Here is a 27,251-nt window from a genome sequence, read left to right as displayed (position 1 = left end):
GGCGCTGGCACAAGGTCCCTTCCAACACAAACCAGTCTGGGATTCCATGATAATCACTTTTCTGCTTGAAGGATGCTGTGTCAAGGCTAGAAGGGCAGGGCAAGATGAGGAAAAGCAGGAAATCCCATCAATATTTCCACTTACTGACCAGTTCCTGAGTTGAGCTCTAGATTTCAACACTGGAGAGGATTCACATACAGAGTTGGGAGCTGACACAGCAGCAGGGTGGGTGGATTCAAGATACTGAAGTCAGCCACTGCAATTTGAACTCACATCAGCAGATAAAGACTCAGAGTGCGATTTGGTTTGCTTTGATATTTACATCTATTTTCAAAAGAGTAATTCTTGTAAGGTCCATCTTTCCAATGTGCCAGTTTACAAGGAAATGCTGCTACATCCACATCTGTTCCAGGTCCGGAGTTTGTAATAGAATCATACAACAAGGGATGGGACAAGAGGAACCGGCCTCAAGCTGCACCAGGGCAGGTTTAGATGGAGCTGAGGACCAATTCCTGCCCCAGAGGGTGCTCAGGCATTGGAACAGGCTGCCCAGGGCAGGGCTGCAGGCACCGGCCCTGCAAGGGTTCACACCCCGTGGAGATGAGGCTTCAGTGCCATGGGGCAGTGGTGGCATTGGCAGTGCTGGGAATGGTTGGACTGGATGAGCTGAAAGGGCTTTTCCAACCCACTTGATGCTATGATTCTGTATTACAGCAGCAACCCCAGTGCAAAAGCTAGCCAAAACTCAGAGCAATATCCAGCAATTCTTACAGTGATCACACTGCAGATGGATCGAGAAATTCTGTGTAATATTAGAGAGAAACAAAACACTTCCTTCCAGCCCTGTAACAGCTTCTGGCAAGGACTTTAATCATTTACTGTTCCACTACTGGCCAATCACAGCAAAAGCTAGGCCTAAGAGCACTCTCATCCTCGCTCCACACATCCCATGTCTTGCAATCACGTCAGCGCACTAAGCAGGCCAGAAATTAGATGTTAGTAATTGTATAGTAACTGGAGAGTGTGGAGTTTCCCAGTTTTGACAATGCATTTCATGGAATCAGGAAATGGGTTGGGTTGGAAGAGACCTTAAAGCTCCTCCAGCTCCAACCCCTGTCACAGGCAGGGACACCTTCCACTGGAGCAGCTTGCTCCAAGCCCCATCCAACCTGGATGAAGTTCCTGTTTCTGGTGAGTCCTGGTTCTCCTGAACTTCCACATCAACTCTAATACACACTCTCATTCCAAGTCACTGCAGGTTGCTCTCAGCAGCTCTGCCATACCAACACCTCCACTGCAATTGCTTTTCCATCCCACTCGTGACCCCTTCTCCACCCTACACCTTCCACCTCCTCCTCTGTTTTCTGCCGTGTTCATTCCTGATTTGAAAACTACTCTTCCTTGCACAAAAAATCCTGGACTTTCCTCTAAAGAATTACTAAAAATACATTTTTCACCCACTTCCCTTTCCACAACATCCAGTGCTTCCACTCTCCCATTTTCTTCTCATTATTGGAATCTCTTCGTCCATTCCAAATGCCACTTGCAAAGGGCCACATCCCATTCTGTGCAAAGCACACAGCGACATTAAGCTACATGACAGATATTTCCCTCTCCACTCACCAAAGTGAGACATAATCCAAAGCAACAGCATGGAATAGCCACCACCAAAGCTCATCATCTTCTGCTCAAGCATCCTTGATGCACCCTCTCTCACAGAAGCTCCAATTCATCTTCAAACAGGCCTGAAAACGTGCCTGGAGAACCTGTTGTGAGCCAAGACCATCACTCTGCCCAGAGCTGTGCAATTGAGATACCTCTGACCACAGAAAGGAATAGCTCAAGTGTTTTCCTTTAGAACATCTCGCCAAGAGAGAAGAGGAGCTGTTTCCCTCTTGCAGAGATAAGAAACAACCCATATTACATAGACACGAGTCTAATCCCTCAAAGAGATTGAGGAGATCAACTCCCACTGGAGCAATGTTGTTAAATTCCCACATTCCTCTGCAGATCTGGGCAATGAAACACAATTATTCCCCCTGAGCTGGTATTTCACATTCAATTGCACATTCTGGAGAGCCTCCAAATGGGCCAATGCCCCCAAAGATGCCACAACCACGCAACCTTTGCTTCCAAAACCTCTTGGCTGTGATCATGGCAATTCCAGTTCCTGCAGTCTGGTTGGGGTGAACGTTTCCATTTTATGCTTTCAGAACTCAAAACTCCACTTCAGTTTGTGCACTGCAAGTTTTGCCTTGAGTTTGGCAGCTTTTGATCCCATGTAATAACAGTTAACTCCCTTCAGCATCATTTATATGAATCATTGATTTAATACAGATAGCAAGAGAAAAGAAAGACCTATAAAGTCATCGGCATGACCCAAGCATCAGTGCTGGGCTGTTCCAGCAGCACGTTTTCCATGCCTGTTTTAAATGTGCTTGCCACAGGAGTATAAAAAGCATCCACAAAGCAGGGACATGTTTCACTAACATATGCTTGTAGTCAACACGGTGTTGGAAATCGTCAATTTAGGACTAAATGTGGCACTGCACTTTTATTCCTCCAAAGAGACTCGAATGTTTCTTAAGGGAGTGAAAAGGGGTCGTTTGTGTTGCACTGAGCAGCAAAACTGGGCAGCAAAACCTTCCTCAGTGATGTTCACGTTGATTCCAACAAGCTGGGACATGAACTGTACCAGTGCCCATCTCAGGGACTATTTATAAGAGCAAATAGGAACAGGGCAAGGGGAATGAATGGCTTGAACCTGCCCGAGGGGAGACTGAGCTGAGCTCTTAGGCAGAAGCTCTTCCCTGTGAGGGTGCTGAGGCGCTGGCACAGGGTGCCCAGAGAAGCTGTGGCTGCCCCATCCCTGGCAGTGCTCAAGGCCAGGTTGGACACAGGGGCTTGGAGCAAGCTGCTCCAGTGGAAGGGGTCCCTGCCCATGGCAGGGGTTGGATCTGGAGGAGCTTTAAGGTCCCTTCCAACCCAAACCGGTCTGGGATTCTATATATGATCCTATAAGATATGAATGGACTGCAAGAGGATGCCTACTTTTAGCAGTACACATAATACACACACAAAACCTACTTCTAGGATAGCTTTTGTTGGAAATGGGGTTTTTTTTCTTTACCTTTGTAAGAAGAGAAGGTGACACTTCCCTCACAAAGTCCCAGAGGCAAAGCAAGAACAATACTGGATCTATTCCTGGCTTTCTAATCTCCATCTTTCTGATGGGGATTCCCATGTTTCCTCAGGCAGTAGTTGAGGGTGTGGGGTTGTTTTTCCTCCCCCACCACATGTAACCCAAATCCAACCGGTGTCTGTTGCCTCTTATCACTCCACACCTCTGAGAACCAGGCACCACCACCTCCCCTGTGATCTCCCCTTTGCACAGATGAAGGTAACGGCCACAGTGAGGTTTTCCCTGCACCTTCTCCGGGTTGAGCAGACCCAGCTCATCACTTCAGCCATCTCACAGCCATAGAATCATAGAATCCCATACTGGTTTGGGATGAAGTGACCTTAAAGCTCCTCCAGTCCCAACCCCTGCCATGGGCAGGGACCCCTTCCACTGGAGCAGCTTGCTCCAAGCCCCTGTGATCACCCTGGCCTTGAACACTGCCAGGGATGGGGCAGCCACAGCTTCATTGAGCAGCCTGTTCCACTGTTCAAAACACATTAAACCACTGGCATTTGCAACCAGTTTTCCACCCATCCTGTAGCCTACTGCTCCCCAGTACGGCCACAAAGACATGAGAGCCTTGGTAAATGTAAGTTAATGACATCCACTGTGCCCTCATCATCTGCAGAGACGGTCATCCCCCTACCAGAGGCAACCCAGGAGCTATCATGAGTACAGTGATAAGAGAGGTGTCTGCACGAAGCACCTCTCCACAATAGCAAACTTCTTGACAAGCATCAAACGGCTCTGCACATCAGCATCTCCCCACTGCCTTCCTTAGCATCCTCAGATCATGACCACCACCACACTGACAGCTCCTTGGGCATCCTATTCTCTTAGATGCTATCAGATTGCTTTCATTCCATCATTAATGCAACTACCACCATGTGTCCTGCTGCAGGTTATTATTTCTGTCCCAAAACAAGAAGCAAAAGGTCACAACTCATTATGGTAAATAACCTGCTTACACAGTGGTGACCCTGAGAGACAGAAATAGTTGGTGTCCTGAATATAAATCATTGCCCTTGCCACGATCCTGACCATTTCCATATCATGATGCGCAGGAATTACCTCTACAAAGTGTCTGCACTATCAATCTGAACACTGAAAACAAATATATCCCTAAGAACCTCTCCACTCAGCTCCAATAAAGAAGACAACAGAGAGAAAAACACTTGTATGAGTAATAGGAGAGATGTTTAGTGCTACAGAGAATGCATCAACAATTCTCCTCCAACCCTTTCCACAACCTAAAATGAGTAATTATGTGCCAGGAGATATCATCTACTGCACAAATCAAGTCACTGAGACTACAGACTAAAAAGGGTGCTTTACAAAGTCAATTTATTAGAGCTGACTGTGCAGGCAGACACGAGTGCTCTTGTGGACTTGCTGCATTAACAGCCTCTCAAAGCCACAGGAAAAGGCAAATCAATAGTGTGTATTTTTTCCCTCATCAATTTATCTAGGGCTGAAAAGAAATCAGCAGCTTCTGCATGGGTTATGGAATCAGAACTCAGAGCAGCACACAAGGGTTTGGGTTGGAAGAGAGCTTAAAGCTTATCCAGTTCCACAGGCAGGGACACCTTCCACTAGAGCAGCTTGCTCCAGTCCCCATCTAGATGAGGTTTAAGGTCCCTTCCAACCTAACCCATTCCATGATGCTATGAAACTGGGAGGGGAGTGGTTGCAGAGCAGCCCTGCAGAGGGGGATCTGGGGATACTGGGTGACAGCAGACTCAACAGAGGCAGCACTGAGGGCAAAGCACATCCTGGGGTGCCTCAAGCACAGCAACACCAGCAGGTCTAAAGAGGTGATTATCCTGCTGCATTCAGTGTTGATGTGGCTCACCCTGAATCCCGTGTGCAATGCTGGGCCTCACCATTTGAGAAGGATGGGAAGGTCCTTGAATGCACCCAGAAGAGGGCAACAAAGGTGCTGGAAGGGCTGGAGGGAATGGCCAATGAGAAGTGCCTAAGGACCTTGGCTTGTCTACTTTGGAGAGGAGGCTGAGGGAAGACCTCATGGATATCTCCATCCCTGGCAGTGTTCAAGGCCAGGCTGGAGGAGGCCTTGGGTGCCATGGTTTAGTGTGAGGTGTCCCTGCCCATGGCAGGGGGGTTGGAACTGGATGATCTTAAGGTCCTTTCCAACCCTAACTATTCTATGATTCTATGAAGTGATCTTATCTCTTCTCCCAGGGATCCAATGATAGGATACATGGGAATGGCTCAAAGCTACATCAGGGGAGGTTTATACTGGACATTAAGAAGCATTTCTTTACCAAGAGGACAGTCAAACAGTGGAACAGGCTTCTTAGAGAGGCGGTTGACAACCCAAACCCATCAGTGTTTAAGAGCCACTTGGACAATGCCCTTAAAAACATGCTTTAACCTTTGGTCAGTCCTGAAATAATCAGGCCTAGGTGATCATTGCAGTTCCATTCCAACTGACATAGGCTATTCTAAAGCAGCAGAGAAAACACAGAATCACAGAATGGTTTGGGTTGGAAAGGACCTTAAGATCATCCAGTTCCAACCCCTGCCATGGGCAGGGACACCTCACACTAAACCATGGCACCCAAGGCTCTGTCCAACCTGGCCTTGGACACTGCCAGGGATGGAGCATTCACAGCTTCCTTGGGCAACCCATTCCAGTGCCTCAGCACCCTTAAGGAACTTCTTCCTTATATCCAATCTACAAACATGAGGACTCAAGCTGAGAAGCTCTGCTGAACTTCATCACCTTCACTTCTGTGCTCAACCACCATGGTTGACATGGAGCTGCTGGCTGATACTCTTCTCCCAGTGCCACTTGCTGCCTCTCTTGGACCCTCCCACAACCTGCACAGCCAGCAGGACTAATCCTGCCCAAAGCCAGGCTACTCACATCAAAGCAGCTTTGCGGGATGGGAGGAATGACTCACAGCACAAAGAGGCTTCCCCACTGCTGCATCACCAAGCTTCTCTTCCTGATCTAAACTCCAGAGAACATGGCCAAGTTTCCTAAGTAGAATCATAGAAAGGGTTGGAAGGGGCCTTGAGATCATCCAGCTCCAACCCCTGCCATGGACAGGGACACCTTCCATAGAGCAGCTTGCTCCAAGCCCCTGTGTCCAACCTGGCCTTGAGCACTGCCAGGGATGGGGCAGCCACAGCTTCTCTGGGCATCCTGTGCCAGCGCCTCAGCACCCTCACAGCAAAGAGCTTCTCCCTTAGAATTAACAGTGATCCACAAATGCTCATCCTAGCACACGGGGAGGTGGGAACAGAGCACGAGACAGCTCCTTCTTGTGGAAGCCTAGGTGGTGACACAGAAAAGGCCACTTTTTGAGCCAGGGAGCTACTGCAACCTGGTTTTCCCCATCATTTTAATTCTCTACCCCAACAGCAGCATCACAGTTCATCCATGTGTGAGGCACAGAGCTCTCCACCTCTCCTGCTCCCCTGCACTGCAATACCCCCATGCACTGCAAGACCTACTAAGTCAAACTAGTGTTGACTTAACCCCCCTGCTGTGTCCCACTGCCAGTGCCTGCGGTCCAGCAGTCAGAGATCCCTGCTGAGCTCAATGCTCTTTCCCCCTTGTCACCATCCAGCGAACACCAAAACCCGGAGCAAACCTCATGCTTTCATCAATATTTGGCTAAAGTTGCTCCGTGCACTCTCAACCTGTGAGGAAGCAGCAGGCAAACAGATGTTCCTGCAGCACAAACCTCCTTTCTTTAGGAAGCCAGGCTAAAAACAGAACCTGCCATCATCAACATCATCTATGTTTAGATCCAACATTCCAAACAATTCCTTCCTTTGCAGTTTGCTTTTTCCCCTGGAACTCTGTTTGGCAGAAGAACGAAACAGCTGCCACCAAGAGCAGGAATTGAGTTGAAAGATGAAGAAATCCATCTCCTTTGCTGGCAGCAATGGAGACACAGCAGCTGGATGCCTTCCAGGTCACTGCAGCATCCCAAAGAGGACAACTCAGAGCTCAGCAGCACGCACTTGGCTTTTTATTCCCCCATGGATGCATGGATAATTCCTATACAGGTAAATATTTCATGCTGTAAGCTATGCAATTCACTTTAAACAAGATCTGCCAATCTGATTACTATGTTCAAGCTAAAAGGGGGAAAAGAACCCCATACCGAAAGAGTTTTCATGGGGAAAACATTCCACTTGAGGTTTGACTTGTCTTCCTGCGCCAAGTTGGCAGGAAAACGGTGTGTAATTCCAGTGCTTCTGCAAACAGCATTAATTTATTGCAAGCCTGTACATGGTCACGATTCCAACCAGGTATTTGATGGAGAAGGGAAAGAAAGGATGTCAGGGGTTTACTCCAACCTACAGTTAAACGAGTGTCCCAGAAAAGTAGGATTTTGAAGTAAAAATCCCTGTGTGTTACCATGGACCATACACCCCTCTTAGGTTCTGAAAGACAATCTTCATAGAGCCACAAAGAACAGGGACAACATCACCCAGCACTGTGCCTACACAGGGAGTGGGATGCAGGATGCCAGGACTGCCATCAAGACACAATATACAGATGTGGAGATGGATGAACGGATATTATGTATGCTGTTAAGCATAAGATGCTGCGGGTTTAAGTGTCTGACCAGGAGACCCAACCTCAGGATGCATCATTTCTTAGACTAAAATAAAGCAACACTCAGGTATCATGATTATCCATTACACAAAAAAGCCACGCTGTATAAAGAATCATGGAACCCCAGATTGGTTTGGGTAGAAGGGACCTTAAAGCTCCTCCAGCTCCAACCCCTGCCAGGGCAGGGTCCCCTCCCACTGGAGCAGCTTGCTCCAAGCCCCTGTGTCCAACCTGGCCTTGAGCACTGCCAGGGATGGGGCAGCCACAGCTTCTCTGGGCACCCTGTGCCAGCGCCTCAGCACCCTCACAGGGAAGAGCTTCTGCCTAAGAGCTCAGCTCAGTCTCCCCTCGGGCAGGTTCAAGCCATTCCCCTTGGCCTGTCCCTACAGGCCCTTGTCCCAAGCCCCTCTCCAGCTTTCCTGCAGCCCCTTTAGGCACTGGAGCTGCTCTAAGGTCTCCCCTTCAGGAGCCTTCTCTTCTCCAGGCTGCCCCAGCCCAGCTCTCTCAGCCTGGCTCCAGAGCAGAGCTGCTCCAGCCCTCGCAGCAGCTCCATGGCCTCCTCTGGCCTCTCTCCAACAGCTCCACGTCCCTCTTGTGCTGCTGCCCCAGAGCTGGATCAGGGCTGCAGGTCCTGCAGTACTCCACGTAAAAGAAGACATTGAAGGTTTATTTCCCTTTGTTTTAGCAGCACATCAGCTCCATTGAGACACAGCCAGTTCCAAGAATCCTCTGCTGCCTTCACTAATGTTCATTCTGCAGCTCCTAATTTTCAGTTGTTTTCCCTGTCACATTCAATACATCCCGCATTCATAAATTATGGACTTGCCTGGTTTCCTGACATCACCCAAGAGCCTACAGTAATGCAGGAACCCAGCAGAGGCTGGAGAGATCCACACGCTGGATGCTGAGGCTTTTTAAGATGCTAAGGGTACATGCTGGGACTTTATTAAGGATGCTAACAGACTAAGGACCTAATTCCCCCCAGACCATGCTGGCCACCTTCCCTTCCCTCATTGTCCCCTCAAAATCCAACCTGCAGCGATTTCCAGGTGAGGTGCTGAAGAGATGAAGACCCACACGTGTGGTCCCTGCAGCTCTGGTGTAGGATCACAGCTCTTTATGCTCCAGCATTGTGCCAAACGACTTCCCTACATCAAACCACCCAGATTCCCTGTTTCCAGGTGACATGAGACACATCCCAATTCACTGGAGAGTCACAAGGCAGATGCTTTGTGAACACAAGGTGAGATCTATCATTTCAGCAGCTCCTCTGTATGACCTGGTTTAGTGTGAGGTGTCCCTGCCCATGGCAGGGGGGTGGAACTGGATGAGCTTAAGGTCCTTTCCAACCATAACTATTCTGTGATCCTATGATTCTATGACCATAACTGTGATCACTGGAGAACATACCAGCTCAGTGACTTTTTAGTTGGCAGATAAGCAGATATGCTTCTCATGTGTGAATTCCTTCCAAACCCTCATATTAATTTCAGTATCAGTTTGGACACTTTAATGCTACAAATTCGGCTGTCACTGATAGCTACAAATGCCGAAAACACTCCACTTCTCTCTTCACATATGTGACAGGCCTGTCACCTGCACAGCAATTAACACACGTGGTGAGGTAAATATGGTAAATGTGAATCAAAGCCCAGCACAAACACAGGCTGGGGAAGACCGGATGGAGCAGCCCTGAGGACAAGGACTTCAGGGTGCTGGGTCCAGAGGAGCTGCTGCGAGGGCTGGAGCAGCTCTGCTCTGGAGCCAGGCTGAGAGAGCTGGGCTGGGGCAGCCTGGAGAAGAGAAGGCTCCTGAAGGGGAGACCTTAGAGCAGCTCCAGTGCCTAAAGGGGCTGCAGGAAACCTGGAGAGGGGCTTGGGACAAGGGCCTGTAGGGACAGGCCAAGGGGAATGGCTTGAACCTGCCCGAGGGGAGACTGAGCTGAGCTCTTAGGCAGAAGCTCTTCCCTGTGAGGGTGCTGAGGCGCTGGCACAGGGTGCCCAGAGAAGCTGCGGCTGCCCCATCCCTGGCAGTGCTCAAGGCCAGGTTGGACACAGGGGCTTGGAGCAAGCTGCTCCAGTGGAAGGGGTCCCTGTCCATGGTAGGGGTTGGAGCTGGATGAGTCTTAAGCTTCCTTCAACCCAAACCAGTCTATGCTTGTGACAGAGCCACACAGCACAAGCTTCACAGATACAGCACTGACAAGCTTCTACCCAACTATTCATGTTCTTTTACCACTGCTAAGAGGCTTTGTTTGAATCGTTTTGAGGGCTTTTAACTCATCTTACATATACTTCCTTAGCAGCTCTCTTAGGGGCTACTATCTTAAACCCCCCTATCTTTAAGAGGGTTTTAATCTGCAGAGCACTACACACATTTCCCACTCCACAGGAAGAACAATCTGCTGTTGTTCCTACATTAATCCTGGCAAGCACTTGAAGGGCAGATACACAATGGGGTGAAATCGTTACAGCAGCCTCAGGGTTATTCCAATACTTGAACAACTGGAATAACAGGGGGCAATTCAAAACAGGAACCCCAAGTGTAGGAATCAGGCTTCAAAATCAGATCACAGTGCTCCAGAAGAGGATCATGAAAGCACTGAAGAGGAGACAGTTGTAGGTATTAAAACCAAGCCCTGTAGAAGCATTTGGTAGCCCAGACAAGAACCCATCCATCCTTTCCCACTGTAAAAGTAATGATCAGGAGGCAAATTATCTTTGTTCCATGTGGACAAGGAAGATTTCCCAAGGTTACTGAAGAGAACACCCTAGAACTCCATGATGGAAGAGAGATCATCTAATAAGCCTTTTCTATCTAACTTTCAGCATCCTGATGAAAAATGACCTGAATAAGTGAAGTTCTTTGCCCTTGTCCTCTTTGTTCAGATTGAATGTAGTCATAAGGGAGATCCCAGGATGTTTTACTCAATTTGCTATGCTTTGTGATGGCTCTGTAAAAGATGAGATACAGGACAGAAAAGGTTATGGGGGTTTGGGGTGGGGGTTTTGTGCAATGGATGAAGAAGGGAAACCTCAGTGCTTGTAGGAGGGAAAATCAAGACACAGGAACTGCTTAAACTGTCTGTGGAGAGCATTGGTCTGTCGGTCCCTGTGCAGAGCATCACATTAAACCGAAATGGGGAGGGATTTTAACACAAACAGTAACTGAGGATGGGACAAACAGTCTTTTGTAAAATCCTGGTTTCGAGCAGGTCACAGACAATGCTGGTGTCAGAAGCTCCATCTACCTAATGCACAGGCTCCATGATGGTGAGAAACTGAGGCTTTCCTTTGAAGGAATCACAGAATCAACCAGGCTGGAAAAGCCCTTTAAGCTCATCCAGTCCAACCATTGCCCAGCACTGCCGAGGCCACCACTGCCCCATGGCACTGAGGCCTCGTCTCCACAGGGTGTGAACCCTTGCAGGGCCGGTGCCTGCAGCCCTGCCCTGGGCAGCCTGTTCCAATGCCTGAGCACCCTCTGGGGCAGGAATTGCTCCTCAGCTCCATCTAAACCTGCCCTGGTGCAGCTTGAGGCCGGTTCCTCTTGTCCCATCCCTTGTTCCTTGGGAGCAGAGCCCAGCCCCTCCTGGCTCCATCCTCCTCTCAGGCACTTGGAGGCAGCCATCAGGTCCCCCCTGAGCCTTCTCTTCTCCATCTGAACCCCCCAGGTCCCTCAGCCCTTCCCCATCACACTTGGGCTCCAGGCCCTGCACCAGCTCCATTCCCTTCTCTGGCCCCGCTCCAGCCCCTCAATGTCTCTCTTGCAGTGAGGGGCCCAGAGCTGAGCACAGGATCCGAGGTGCAGCCTCACCAGTGCCCAGTGCAGGGGCACAATCCCTGCCCTGGCCCTGCTGCCGCACTGGTGCTGATCCAGGCCAGGATGCTGGGGGCCTCCTTCGTACAGCCTGCTACTGTTAGCACAGCAAAACACAATACTGATACTGTACCTACCCTTACCTCATGCTGTGAGGCTCCTTTGCACACATCACCCATTAAATACATCCCAAGCCTCACCATATGGGCAGACAAAACTTGGGTCACGCACAGTGCAGACTGTGCCCCATAAATAACAGGCAGAGAATGCTGGTACAACCCAGGTGCAGCCGCTCCCAAGCACCACTGATCAATAGGTTTGGACTCAAACCACACTTGTGAGTTGTTTCTGTAATGGTCCCAATGCAAAGCATAATGATGTTAAACCATGGGAACACATTCCCTGCACACCCCGCTCCATGTGCACGTGGTGTTATGAGATTCCTGGAAGAGGTTTTGATGTTTCTCTCTCTCCCCATTCAATGCTACCCCCAAAAACAAGAGTCTGGGAACCAGCAGCTGCACGGGATTGTAAGAAGTGGAGTCAAAAATGCCAAGCAAATGAGTAACACATGTGTGGGAAGCAGAACCTTTTCCTGAGCTGACCTCTGAGCTCAACGGCTGCCCCTTTCCTGACAAAAGGATTGCAGGGAATAAAGCATCCCGACTGCAGCTATGTAACCACGTGGGAAACAGCCTGCATCCCTTTGGCGTAAGGAATGTACATCATGTGGTGGGGATAAGATGAGATCCAACTGCGGCAAGCACAGCTCAGGCCCTTAAGTACACCCATTTCTCCTTAGAAGGTCAATGGATTCCCATGGAGCAGGTCCCTGTTACCTCACAAGCAGGCTTTTTATTTCTCTTTTTAATGGGGGATTTGCTAAATCACTGCTGCCATGGTATTCCCTATGGATACTGGGACACAAATACCTCCAGATTTCATAGAATTATGCAAAAGTTAGGGCTGAAAAGGACCTTAAAGCTCCTCCAGCTCCAACCCCTGCCACAGGCATGGACCCCTTCCACTGGAGCAGCTTGCTCCAAGCCCCTGTGTCCAACCTGGCCTTGAGCACTGCCAGGGATGGGGCAGCCACAGCTTCTCTGGGCACCCTGTGCCAGCGCCTCAGCACCCTCACAGGGAAGAGCTTCTGCCTTATCTCCAACCTGACCTTCCCCTGTTTCAGTTTGAACCCATCACCCCTTGTCCCATCACTATCGTTTCTGGAGGCTGGGTTTTGCTGTCACTGAGGGGACGGACGTGCTCCTCTCCATCCACGTGAAACACAAGCAGCAGAAGACCTTGTAACTCTACAAGTTCCTCCTGACCCTTTACTTTGGACTAAATGACACCATTTACTAAACCTAATTCTCTCAGACACATCCCAGTTACAAACCTAATTATACTTCACTAACTGTTGCCTGATCCACTCAGGCTGAAATCAATCCATGCCTTTGTCTTTTAGTCCATATTAAATCGGTCTCAAAGGCTCTCCTGCAGTGCTGGAAGGTTCACAAGCAGATAACACAGGAGTATCTGAGGACTCAGCAGATAAAAGGCTGAGCCAACACAGAAGAGCTTCCCAAGTGGACATCAGAAGGACCTGTCAAGATTTAATGAAGCTTGGACCGTGCTACCCTCCCCAGGAGCAGGCAGGAGGGACCAGGCTGAAGGCATGCACCTTTCTCCCCTCTCCTCTACATGAAACTTGGCTTGGTGCAGAGCCCTGGCAGCTTGGCTGCCTTCCCCTTGCAATGATGGACCCCCACATAGCTCCTCACTCATCTCAGAGCCACTCACATTTCCTCTCCTCCCTTCCCACCCCTTTAGTCAGCTTCAGACCCTATCCCACTTCCCACCCAGTATTTATCAGCATCAGGCTCTGCCTTGTGCCTCCACCTCGGTTCAATTCAAGTGAAAGCTCCTTTCCTGCTGATCTCCTGCCTGAAAGACAACTGCAAAGCCTCCTCTTGTTTCAGACCTGCCAGAAGCTGTTTCCTCTCCTTTATGGGGACCTCCTTAAAAAGAAGAGGCAGAGAAACTAAATCCTGCAACTGCATCAAAAGGAGTGTGACCAGCAGGTCCAAGGAGGTGATCCTGCCCCTCTATTCTGCTCTCGTGAGACCTCACCTGGAGCATTGTGTGCAGTTCTGGTGTCCTCAACATGAAAAGGACATGGAACTGTTGGAGCAAGTCCAGAGGAGGCCACAAGGATGCTCATGGTTGGGACTGGAGGAGCTTTAAGGTCTCTTCCAGCCCTAACTATTCTGATTCAATGAACTACCACCCTTTTCTCTCCCATCACTTCCTTGTGTCAGAGTTTAGCCCATAAGGACTGACTGTGTGTATTTAGTTTACTACTCAGAGCTTGCACCACCCAATTTACACACATAACTAGCACAGATGATATAATTTTCCTTTCTGACCTTAATTTCCACAAACCCCATCAAGTTAATTCTTCTTTTGGATATGCACACACACTACAAAAGCTCAAGCCATTACAATTCCTACCTGGTTCCGTGCTGGTGTAAATGACAGAATCAGCCCCTTAAATTCCCAACAAGCTTGTATAAGTAGTGTTGCATTAATGAACCTCCTGGAACAAGCCCGTTGTGTGAAGAAGAATGTCAGCCACTTGTACAACAGCCTTTGAAGCATCTCCCCACAGAGGAAACAAGCCATCAGCATAGACAAACTCACCGGCTGCGTTTTGATGTATCACAAGACAAACAGATCTGGAGGCTGCATCTCAGACAGATGCTGGAATTGCATTCTACTTTGACTCCCAGGACTTACTGGTGTCAATAAAGTGGAACAGCAATGCTATTTTGCCTTCCTTAGCTGTCATTATTGCTGCTGTGTAAGAAATATACCTTCTGACAAAGCATGGGGCTTTAATCCGGCCTTGTGTTCCTACCTCAGTCCTACTGCTGTGCTGCTCAGCTCTCCACTCACACAGCCTGCTATATAAACCTTAACATGAGTACAGGCATACTTGGGGATGCAAAATCCAAGCGCAAAGAACACTTACACATCTGAAGAGAACAGAGAGAAAGAAGCATCATTCATTTGAGTGAGTGATGCTTATCTTCTACAGCAAACAAGCTGAGACCTGTTGAGGCTTTTACGTACCCTTTAGATCTCTAAAACAGTGCAATTATTGAAGGTATCATCTGCCTAATGATGAGGGAGAAAAGGCCTATTTACAGGATCTGGGGACTCCAAACACTTGGATATCAGCATCATATCCTGCTTCTGCTTACCCACAGGATCTTCTTAAACAAGGCTCAAGACAGACTTCTCACTGGGACTCGCTGTTTCCCCGCGTCTGCATTGTACAGAATTCACATGGATGAATCACAGAATCCCAGAGCACTTTGGATTGAAGGGAGCTTAAAACTCCTCCAGCTCCAACCCCTGCCACGGGCAGGGACCCCTTCCACTGGAGCAGCTTGCTCCAAGCCCCTGTGTCCAACCTGGCCTTGAACACTGCCAGGGATGGGGCAGCCACAGCTTCTCTGGGCACCCTGTGCCAGCGCCTCAGCACCCTCACAGGGAAGAGCTTCTGCCTAAGAGCTCAGCTCAGTCTCCCCTCGGGCAGGTTCAAGCCATTCCCCTTGGCCTGGCCCTACAGGCCCTTGTCCCAAGCCCCTCTCCAGCTTTCCCGGAGACCCTTTAGGCACTGGAGCTGCTCTAGGGTCTCCCCTTCACACAGCAGAGGGGCAGGATCCCCTCCCTGAGCTGCTGCTCATGCTCTGGGTGTGCATCCCAGCACACAGGTGAAGCAGTGAGCATGAGGATGCTGAACCTATGAGCAGTCACAGGATGGAGCTGAGATCTTCCCTTGCCCCTGGGGATGAGGCAGGGCAGCAAAGGGACAGCACCACACAATCACTTTGAAAATCCAGTGACAGGAACCACCCTGTCAATTGATACCTGTTGTTCACATCACATCTGCTCTGGGAAAGGTCTGTTGTTTCACTCGGGAATCCATGCCAGGTAGCTCTATTAAGACATCCCACACTGTATTAAACTGAGTTGCAGTTTCCAAGGGAAGTTTGACATCAGTTCAAGTCATCACTGAAATGTACCTATCTCTATTTCCTACATCATAAAATATTAAAGACTCTCACATTACTGATTAGATGTCACTCATAAGCGTGCACAGCAGCAATGGCCACAACAAAGGAGTTCTCATTGTAATGAAAAGGCAACAATTGAGGACTAATATCAGAAGGGTTGTACCAAGATTGTTAAAACTTTTAGGGAAGCAGGAGCAGAAAGAATAAACCCAAGTTAACAACCAAGTGTTTGCAATCAGTGACCTAAGATCCTTGGCTTAAATACAATTAAAATCAGCAATAACATCAGCTTGATTCAGTCTAATGGGATTAGTGAATAGGTGCACTCTCAGCTTCCCAGGTCATGCTCCTCAGCTCAGACAAACCTTTTGCTGTTTATATTGGATATAAGGAGGAAATTCTTCCCTGTGAGGGTGCTGAGGCTCTGGAATGGGTTGCCCAGGGAGGTTGTGAATGCTCCATCCCTGGCAGTGTTCAAGGCCAGGTTGGACAGAGCCTTGGGTGCCATGGTTTAGTGTGAGGTGTCCCTGCCCACGGCAGGGGTTGGAACTGGGTGACCTTAAGGTCCTTTCCAACCCAAACCATTCTATGATTCTATGTGACTTGTTTGAACACCAGGAAAGCTCTGGAAGGGATGAAATGGAGACCTCTATCTGCAGGCTCAGGCTGACAGCACCACAGCCGTGGCTCACACTGGCACAGAGGGTTTTCAGGGATACTACAAATTCTTCCCCTGTTTTAAATACAAACCAAGAAGATTCAATACAAAGATGCTGCAGCACTTCCCTTGGAATTCCTGCCCATCACAAACCACCTGCTTCAGTGGGACACAAGAGGAGGCCATGGAGATGCTGCAGAAGCTGGTGGTCCAGAGAAGCTGTGGCTGCCCTATCCCTGGCAGTGCTCAAGGCCAGGTTGGACACAGGGGCTTGGAGCAAGCTGCTCCACTGGAAGGGGTCCCTGGCCTGTGGCAGGGGTTGGAACTGGATGAGCTTTAAGGTCCCTTCAACCCAAACCCGTCTGAGATTCTATGAAGTATTGCATTCACATCCAAGAACAATCTGTGGGCACTAAATAAACACATGGCTACACCAAATCAAGCCTAAATGTTATAGGGATCTTGGTCTTCTTTTCTAACAGTTGTTCTTGTTATAGCCAACACCTCAACACAACAGAAGCTGCACCCTGCCCTGTTGGTACCTCCTTAGCTAGAAGATGAACCATGGTCCTTCCAAAGCCCCAGTGTGTGTTTCCAGCTCTGCTCTGCACTAACAGCCCTTGTTCCACTCTCACATGGGTTATTTGTACATCGTGACAGGCACACTCCTTGCTTCCTGCAGCCATCTCACAGGTGCAGCCTATTTTTGAGCCAAAACCCCATCATATTCTTCAATTACCAGCAGAACTAATCTCTCTCCAGGAACGACTGAAGATGCTTCTGATTCTGAAGGGAAGATGAAGGCATCAATGAAATGGCAAGCTTGATATATACAGAACCCCTCTATAAAAGTGGATAAGGGAGGACAGGCAACAAGAATCACTCCCATTCCCACAGACAAGGCTCCAAGATCCCTTTTGCCAAATGAATAGGAAATGTTAAGAGAAATTTAATATTTAAAGTACAGTCTGCCTAGTGCAGCCCTTACTTGTATATAATAGTCCTAAAAATAGAAGCGGTCGAGCTGCCCTGACAAGGTTATTACTTCAGTATTTGCACAACCATTTTCCATCTTTGATGGATTTTGCTAGGAGGAAGAATAACTTGTACCCTTCCCAAAGGAGCAGCATCACTGAGGAGCATCCCCTGGAGAGGGGATGCAGAGGAAGGTCCGTGGCTGCTCAATCCTTAAGGAGATTTGTAACTCCTGCCTGTGTCGGTAATAGTGGAAAGGGACACATGGGATGGAAAAGAGAAGGTATTCCAGTGAGACTTCTTGGTTTTTGACTCCCACAGCTACATCCTCTTGCATCTTAGGCTTGTGGCTTCACACTCATTCAGCAGTTTCAAATATCAAGCTGTGCATCACAGGAAAAGAAGAGGGATCAGCCAAAGGATCCCACCACAGCAATCGCTATGTTCTAAGAATATATCAAAATACAGCCAGACATGGACTTAAAGCAACACAGACAACTCAGAGCAGATAGCAATTTCCTATTTTCCAGCAGTTCTCCATTTCTCCTGACTAGAAAGCACATTTCAACATCAGACAATTGGCTGGGAAAGCAAATCTGAGCATATATATATATATATATGGAGAGGGAGGGAGAGATAGACTGAGTTGAGCTCTTAGGCAGAAGCTCTTCCCTGTGAGGGTGCTGAGGCGCTGGCACAGGGTGCCCAGAGAAGCTGTGGCTGCCCCATCCCTGGCAGTGCTCAAGGCCAGGTTGGACACAGGGGCTTGGAGCAAGCTGCTCCAGTGGAAGGGGTCCCTGCCCATTGCAGGGGTTGGAGCTGGAGGAGCTTTAAAGTCCCTTCCAACCCAAAGCACTGTGTGATTCTATGACATGAAACATGTGGCTAAAGCAGCTGAGCAGGTAAGTGGGTCTTTTGACTAAAGCATCATTCCCTGCACCCTATAAGCACAGACACCATCTCGCACACAAGCCCCTGGCTGGCAACTGCCCTCACCCACACGCACACACTCACAAAAAGCAAGTTTTCCATACAATTTTATCAGTTAAAGATAATCATTCACCTTTGCAGCTCCTGAGGAAACATCCACCTCCCTCCTCCGAAACATAAACCAGCAGTCAAGATCATCCAGATGTTCCAATTCTACGTTGCCAACCTTAGAAATCACCTTCAAGAAGTCTGATAAATGGGGAATGTTGACTATAGGTAAGAAAAGGGCTTCATTAACACTATCCTAAGTGAAGCAGCTACATTTCCTTACTGAGCAATCCCTCTTACTGTTAGGAGGTGATAACAACCTGGGGGTCATGCCATGGTATATTCCAGTAGGTGATGTAGCAGGCATTTAGTCTGTCTGCAATTAGAAGCATTTCATTGTCTCCTCAGGTTCCTTGTGACACCCAACTGAGCACCACCACATGCAAAGTGCTCTTAATTACTGAGGCAAACCCTCCCAAAGCAACCCACAGGTGTGTGAAGCTCAAGCACAGCCTGAAATGGTTGAACAGATCATTTAATCTTTATTAAAAACACACACTTGAATTTGGATGTCATTAACTCAAGAGCAGGATCCTTCTTGATTTCTTCCAAGGGGGTTATATTCTTGGTCCTATTCAACAAGCAAGTGGTTTCTAAAGGATTACAACTGACACTTGGAGTGAAGGAGAGGTTCCAAGTGATCACAATTTGCACACTGTTATTCCCATCTTCACAAATGGGTTTAAATCACCTTGGTTTTCCAAAGCCAATCCCTCATATTGGTATGGAATGAGTACACCTGTATTTATTCCTAAGCAGATGCTTTTCAGTGTATTTTAGAACATTATCTCGATCAACTAAAACAAAGCAATGTAAGACCATATTTCACATCTGCTGTCTCTGATCTATGTAGCTACAGGACTGTAGTGATGGACAGTAAGGAGTCAGACGAAGTGAAGCTGTCCCATCTTTCACATCTGACTGCATCTGGAGACAGAAGAGAGACTGTACCCAATAATCTCCTCCAAACATATGGACAGATGAGTTAATCTGGTGCCAGCAAAGCCTAAGAGCTCAGCTCAATCTCTCCTCTGGCAGGTTAAAGCCATTCCCCTTGGCCTGTCCCTACAGGCCCTTGTCCCAAGCCCCTCTCCAGCTTTCATGGAGCCCCTTTAGGCACTGGAGCTGCTCTAAGGTCTGCCCTTAAGGAGCCTTCCTTCTTCTCATCCTTCCTTCTCCTAATGACCTTCATCACTATTGCACCATCACTTGCTGTAGGGAACACTAAAACATGGGGAATTTTAAATGTCCTCTGCTGACTTGAGCATCAGGGGTGGAAACAAACACTTCAATTCCTACTTCAGGGGCAGGAATTGCAGAGAACTGGTATTTGCAGTAGACGGTGGAAAGGCAGGGAGGGAGGCACAGGAAAATCTGCTCTTCCCACTCTTCCCAGGCTCCTCAAGCACATTCACATCCCCTTGACCACCAACCTTCCACATCTTCATCTCTTGTATCCCCACATGGCAAAGCAGACCAGCTTTCTAGAAACTCCTATCTTCTTTATAGCACATTAAAGGGTTTTGACTAAAACATCCAGGCTACAGCAGCCTCTCCAAAGTCTTCCACAGCCAATCCCTACAGGAAAATGTAGGTAAAGAGGACAGAGTTGTCAACCTGCACTTTCACAACCTCCCACCCCAGTTTCTTGCATCACTCAGGTTCTTCCCTATGCCCTAAATCTCTCACCTCAGCTGCTCATATTCAGCTTTAGGTACAAAGAAGCACAGAGCCAGTTCTTACTTCCTTTGATCAATCCTGTCCCTCTGTACAGACAACAGCTTAAAAAACCATTAGTCTTGCTTATGTTATCCAAACGCTTGTGAGGATCTCATCTTTCCTGTCATTTATTTAGCTCTGAATCCCTTGACAATACATCTAAAGTATTCTTAGATCACATCAAACATCACTCCAGCCAGCAGTGAGTGAGGCAGAACTGGCAGAAGCAGGTTTCAGATGCAGACAAAGCCTGATCAATGCATGTGGCACATGTTCTGAAAGCTGCTATGAATAGAGTCTGAGTCATATGTGGGCTTCAGTGACCACAACAGATCATCTGGAGGCATCCGGATACCACAATACATCACCTGGAGCCAGAGGATTTCAACAGGGTCTTTGTCCTGCAGCTCACACACCTTTCAGTATCCTCGTTGCATCATTTCAGCTGACATGCACATCCAAATCCATTTTATAAAGGTTTCTGAATTAGGTTGTAAAGGCAGAACAGTCCCAGGTAAACGCTCAGGATGAGATCAGTTTGGGGAGAAAGGGAGTTTACAGATGGTTTGTAAATAGTAATTATACAGGTGGTTGCACTTCATAAATCCATCCCTCAACTGATACTAAACTGAGATCACATCCACTGCCCTGTGAGCATCGTCAGATTTCACACAACCATGGACTGGTTTGGGTTGGTAGGGATCTTAAAGCTCATCCAGCTGCTCCATCCAGTCTCCCCCAGCCTGGGTTTGTGGTGGGGATTGCCCTGACCCAGGGGCAGGACCTTGTTCTTGGCCTTATTGAACTCCATGAGGTTCATACAGTCCCACCTCTCCAGCCTGTCCAGGTCCCTCTGGATCCCATCCCTTCCCTCCAGTGTCACTGCACCACACAGCTTGGTGTCATCAGCAAACCTCTTGAGGGTGCTCGATCCCACTGTCCATGGCACCAGTAGCTCACCTCAAAGCAGACCACATTGCCACGTGTGTCTTACAGCTTTTAGAGACGCTACACTATAAATAAATACCAGACTTTTAACCTTAACTCTCAGCAACACAATTCCATTCCCATGGCCACCATGTGCGCGACAACATTTTTAGGGCTAGTCTTCTGCTTGCAGTTAATTTGAGCTGCCCTTCCCAGTGTGCCATCCTGCACGGGGATTTTTAATGGAATGAAGTACTAATTTTAACCATAGAATCATAGAACCAATCAGGCTGGAAAAGACCTTTCAGCTCATCCAGCCCAACCGCTGCCCATCTGTGCCAAGGCCACCACTGCCCCATGGCACTGAGGCCTCGTCTCCATGGGGTGTGAACCCTTGCAGGGCCGGTGCCTGCAGCCCTGCCCTGGGCAGCCTGTTTCAATGCCTGAGCACCCTCTGGGGCAGGAATTGGTCCTCAGCTCCATCTAAACCTGCCCTGGTGCAGCTTGAGGCCGGTTCCTCTTGTCCCATCCCTTGTTCCTTGGGAGCAGAGCCCAGCCCCTCCTGGCTCCATCCTCCTCTCAGGCACTTGGAGGCAGCCATCAGGTCCCCCCTGAGTCTTCTCCAGCCTGAACCCCCCAGGTCCCTCAGCCCTTCCCCATCACACTTGGGCTCCAGACCCTGCACCAGCTCCATTTACCTAAAGCAAAAGTTGACCCATTAAGTAAAAACTGGTGCTCCAATTGAACTCCATCTCCTCCTATCACATCCCCTGTGATACAGCCACAGGTTAATGGTGCCTGGGGCCTTTCCGTGATTCTTCCTGCCTGAGCAGAAAAGATTTTTCATGGTTTCATCAATGTAAAGGCCAAAACAATACCACAAATGCACTGAAATTCCCCTTCTCTTACCACGTGCTGTTAAATAGCACCCACAAACTGAACCTAATACTCAACAAGAACATACCCTCTGTGTTGGCCTCCACAGTTCTAAAAGAAAATGATCAAATAGGGGGATTTCTAGTGATGGAAAGTGCTATTATTTCCTCTGATCATTCATGACAAGGGGTGCTCCACCTCCCTAATAATGCCTCACTTCCTCTGCCCTGTCCAACTTTCCCTTTAAAACACTGATTTTAGGTACAACTTCCTTGGAAGAACACTCAGTGCCTGGAATCTTCACTCCATGATGCTACTGCAGTCAAGCACTCCCTCTGATAAGCAAACCTGATCGCGCTCTGAGCTTCTCTCTGTGTGTTTCTTCTTGTCCTCAGCCTATTTTTGTGTCTCTTCTGTTCCCCTACGACTTACCCAAGAGCTATTTCAAGCCATGGAACTCGTACACAATCTTCCCATATGAAAGTCACGAGTTCCAAATACAGGAATGGGATTTGGTCTCTTCTAAATATTTCCTTGCTCATAAAGTTAACAAAGATCAAAACTATGTGTTTGCATTTTTGCTATGGCGTCAACCCTCGTGTTCACACAAACCTGCTTTGCACACCACTGTCATCCCTTTGAGCATGACTACTCACAACAGTAATGCCACTCTTACCTCCAGCAGCATTGCCTCATGTCTATTCTAGTTTCCTTTCTGAATGCAGCCCAAATCAAACACAAAGATGACAAGCCCAAGGTACCAAGCTATGGGAACCTGCCCTTGATGAGCACGTCTAAAGGGGAGAGATAAACAGTCTCCACATCATGGAATCATAGAATCAGAATCCCAGGTTGAAGGGACATCAAGGATCATCTGCTACAACCTTTCTAGACACAGCATCACCTAGATTGGATGCCCAGCACCCTGTGCAGCCCAGTCTTAACAGTGTCCAACACTGGGGAGTCACCACTGCCCTGGGGACATTATTCCAATGGCTGCTTGTTCTCATTGAGAAAAGTTTTCCTCTTGTGTCCATTGGGAATCTCCCAGCAGTAACTTGTGCCCATCACCCCTGGGCTTTCCCATGGGACTCCTTGTCCAAAGGGAGTCTCCATCTTCCCTGCAGCCCCCCTTTACCTCTGGCACATGGATCAGGTCTCCCTGCGCCTTCTCTTCTCCAGCTGAACAGTCCCAGCTCTCTCAGCCTTTCCTCACTGCTGCCCAGCCCTTGGAGCATCCTTGTGGCTCTTCTCTAGACCCTCTCCAGCCCAGTCACAGCTTTGTTGTACAGCAGGACCCAACCTAACCCCATGGTCCAGGGGTGGCCTGCCCATCACCCAGCAGAGTGGGACAATGACACCTTTATCCCCATGGTAATGCACTTGCTGATGTTCCCCAGCACCCTGTTGGGCTTCTTACAAGAGCACATTGCACTGTCCCTCCAGGCTGAGCAGCTGGGGACCAGGAGACACCAGGGTGTCCATCAGCTGCTCTATTTCATGGGCCATCCCTTACTGCTCTGCCCCTCTGTGTGACATGTCATCTGTGCTGGTGACTAATAAATACACTGTTGGTCCACAGCTGGCTCACTGAAACCCTTCCAAACTCAATCTGCTTGCCCATGACAACCGCCTGGTTTTAATCTGATTAATACCATCTTTCTCCAAACACACACTGCCAGTTTGCTTTATCAAAGCATCACTTGGTATTACAACAGCTCAGAAATCACAGTTCCATGGGACACAGTTCAAAGAGCAGCTTCATTTGTTGATACATCCCCTGTGGTCTCAGCACAGCACCAGGTCTGCAGATGCTGCAGGGCTGAGGTTTCTTCTCGGCGCTGCTGCTCTCCTCTGAGCTACTCATCTGAAAACAGCAATTCGAGCCCAGTCAACCCTATTTAATTTCCTAGAGAGAAAATAAACCTATTTAGGCATTATTAACTTAACTTCATATAAACTTGACAATAAGTCATAGTGTAGATGAGCTCTAACAAGACAGAGTTCAAGACTTTAAGTGCTATTGTATTGTCTGAGGTTTGGCTGTGTTTCAATGTTCTTATACAAAGGTATTTTTAAGGGGTGGTTGTTGCATGCCATGGGATACAAGGCAGAATCCCAAACAGGTAAATTGATAATAACCATGGAAAAGTGGGATTTCCAGAACTTTCCTATCTATGGCTTTTAATAGATGTAAGTTTAGAGAAACTAAAGAGCCTGAAGCGAAAATAGTGGTGTCTTTAACATTTCATGATGGATTCTCACCCATTTTGTGTGCTTCTGCAAAGACCAACGAGTTACCTAGTGACCAAACTGATCACCCAGTGCTACTGAAGGAGCAAGTCCAGCACCACCAAGAATGAAGGAATGGTTTGGGATGAAGGGACCTTAAAGCTCTTCCAGCTCCAACCCTCTGCCATGGGCAGGGACACCTTCCACTAGAGCAGCTTGCTCCATGCCCTGTCCAACCTGGCCCTGAACACACACAACACACACACAGCAGACAACCTGCCACCAAAATCCACCACAAACATCCTGCAAGTCCAAATACATGTCGTTATTTCTATGAGAATCAAATCACAGCAATCTGAGTCCTGCAAACTACACTGTTACTGAGACAAACATCTTATCTGAACTATCAGATAAATACTATCTATGGAGTTTGCTTGCAGGTTTTATCAGGGGAGTGCAGCTACCATAGGCACTTGATGGATGAAAAGAATGTATTCTTTTTTCCTGTGAGGGTGCTGAGGCACTGGCACAGGGTGCCCCATCCCTGGCAGTGCTCAAGGCCAGGTTGGACACAGGGGCTTGGAGCAAGCTGCTCCAGTGGAAGGGGTCCCTGCCCATGGCAGGGGTTGGCACTGGATGAGCTTTAAGGTCCTTTCCAACCCAAATCATTCCATGGTGATTCTATGATTCCATGCTTCTAGTCCAAGAACGTGTGACTCTGTGCTGTATCACTTCATGAATTGAGTGCAATCATATCACTTGTAAGAGCTGAGGACTCAGGAACTAAGAACATAATGCACTATAGTTGCCTTTAAGATAGCCACCCAGATGAAAATCAGCATTAAGATAAACTCAGGTCTGATACAGTAGAGATAGTGCACTCATTCTGAAAACAAACAGTGAGTTAAGGAAACTTAGAGGTAAATTTTAGGATTCAAGCTATACTTAGGGTATGAAACTAAAGATTACAGCACAGAGCCTTTCCTGCCGTGGCAACAAACATGTTTAGAGCTGAGATATTTTTGTGTCTGTCATCCCAGATTAGCTATTTATTTTTGAATAAAGCCTTTTCATTTTCCTCTCCTGTTTAGTAAGTGGCAACAGAATCCTGAGGGTTTGTTAGTAATGTGTATTACGGTGTCAAACAGAAAGATATTTGCCCTGAAAACCAGTATTTCTAAGTCTAAATGGTGAAGAAGCATCACTTTGTGTGGTTAAGCTCCTGGAAAACAGAACTGGTTTTAAAAATCAGGTACCTGCAGCCTGTTATCTCCTGAAATTAGAGGGATACAGTTATCTTCAAAACCTATCTTTAAAGGCTCCCAGCTATCAAACATCCCTGCCTTATCTGAGAGCAGTTTGGCTTCCTTTCCTGGTTTTAACTGTTCTTGTTTCTTCACTCTTGTGTGGTGCCTACAAATACAGAATGAATCCAAACGGGAAAAAATCCTCAGGGTTAATTATAGGGAAGGAACAAAGAAATCCTGAGTGGAATTTCTGACAGCAATGGATTGTTCTCCTCTCTCTAAATAGGAGAAAACAACCCCAAAAGGTGATGCTAGGAACGAGTCCCCATTGATTCAGGTACTTTTGAATACACTGGGTATTTTTGTGGGTTCTCACTGTACTGCTTGCAATGGATGGAAATGCCTGAGGGGTTTACCAGCTCTCATGCTACTGATCACCGTCTACTGTTACCACTGTGGCAGGAAGCACAGCTCCAACTGAAGCAGATTTCCCCTCTCAGTATCAGGAATAGACTCAGGATACTCCCCAATAATCTTAAAATGGATAGTCCCATTCAGTTATTTCACTATAAAAAGATTTGCAGGGGCTACTGATCTGCAACAAAGCATCAGGGTTTCATTTTGAGAGCACATCTTAAGCAAATTATCTCTCTTGATGTTTTTTCTGACCCTTTTTTACTAAATGGAAAGAACCCCAAGAGCACAAAAAAACTGAGTCAGCTCCTGGTATCTTCTCAAGCCAACAAAAGAAACACTTCAAAACTAACTAACTAAATAAAAGGGAGTTCTCCTGTTCAAATCGTAGAATCACTTGCGATGGAAAAGACCTTTAACATCCCCTGAAGTCCAACCATTGCCCAGCCCTGCCAAGGCCACCACTGCCCCATGGCACTAAGGCCTCATCTCCATGGGGTGTGAACCCTTGCAGGGCCGGTGCCTGCAGCCCTGCCCTGGGCAGCCTGTTCCAATGCCTGAGCACCCTCTGGGGCAGGAATTGCTCCTCAGCTCCATCTAAACCTGCCCTGGTGCAGCTTGAGGCCGCTTCCTCTTGTCCCATCCCTTGTTCCTTGGGAGCAGAGCCCAGCCCCTCCTGGCTCCATCCTCCTCTCAGGCACTTGGAGGCAGCCATCAGGTACCCCCCTGAGCCTTCTCTTCTCCATCTGAACCCCCCAGGTCCCTCAGCCCTTCCCCATCACCCTTGGGCTCCAGGCCCTGCACCAGCTCCATTCCCTTCTCTGGCCCCGCTCCAGCCCCTCAATGTCTGTCTTGCAGTGAGGGGCCCAGCGCTGAGCACAGGATTGAAGGTGCAGCTTCTAGAAGTCCTAGAAGATCACAGAATCCCAGACTGGTTTGGGTTGGAAGGGACCTTAAAGATCATCCAGTTCCAACCCCTGCCTTGGGCAGGGACACCTTCCACTAGAGCAGCTTGCTCCAACCTGGCCAGACACGATCCCTGAACTCATTCTTCCTCTTCCAACTCATGCTTTGCAAGGTTTCCATGTTGGTTATTTTCCTGCCACCTCAGCACACAGGGAAGCATCACAGACAGAGTAGCAAAGTGTCTTATTCCCTTACACCAAGCACATGGTGAAACTACACCTCCAGGATGTTGTTTCAGTTTCCAAAGCCGAATTTAAGCTCATTTAAGTCAATAAATTCATGGTATTATCAGAAGGTGAGGTCTCACCTCTCCTCCCTTCTCCTTCGCCATGTGTCTCCAAATATCATGATGGAAACATCACTGGGCATCTCCAGGAAGGTATCAGCACCATCAGCACCTCCTGAAAGGATGCCTTTGACACAAGATACATTAGTGTACAGCAGGGAGGAGGGCAGAACGGCAGCTTTCATACACCAAAGACTTGCACCCACCTAAACCAGCAATAAAACCAGGTTC

General features: G+C 48.2%; 1 protein-coding gene across 6 annotated transcripts in view; it reads right to left on the bottom strand.

The window, feature by feature from the left end:
* The window catches only part of FAM168A (family with sequence similarity 168 member A), a 174,643-nt gene that overhangs the window by 134,323 nt on the left and 13,069 nt on the right, over positions 1–27,251 (bottom strand). Inside the window, exon 2 of one of the 6 annotated variants that reach the window (XM_061351429.1) lies at positions 21,698–21,824. The exons of the other annotated variants lie outside the window; for them this stretch is intronic. The gene's annotated coding sequence lies outside the window, so the exon portion shown is untranslated. The remainder of the gene's footprint in view (positions 1–21,697; positions 21,825–27,251) is intronic. 6 annotated transcript variants of the gene reach the window in all.

The sequence above is a fragment of the Neopsephotus bourkii genome, unplaced genomic scaffold, assembly GCF_033783945.1.
Source record: "Neopsephotus bourkii isolate Nb327-2 ecotype Australia unplaced genomic scaffold, CSIRO-AGI_Nbou_v1 NB_580, whole genome shotgun sequence".
In the NCBI taxonomy this organism is placed as follows: Eukaryota; Metazoa; Chordata; class Aves; order Psittaciformes; family Psittacidae; genus Neopsephotus; species Neopsephotus bourkii.
Note: the sequence above shows the minus strand (reverse complement) of the source record. Positions and strands in the feature narration are given on the sequence as shown.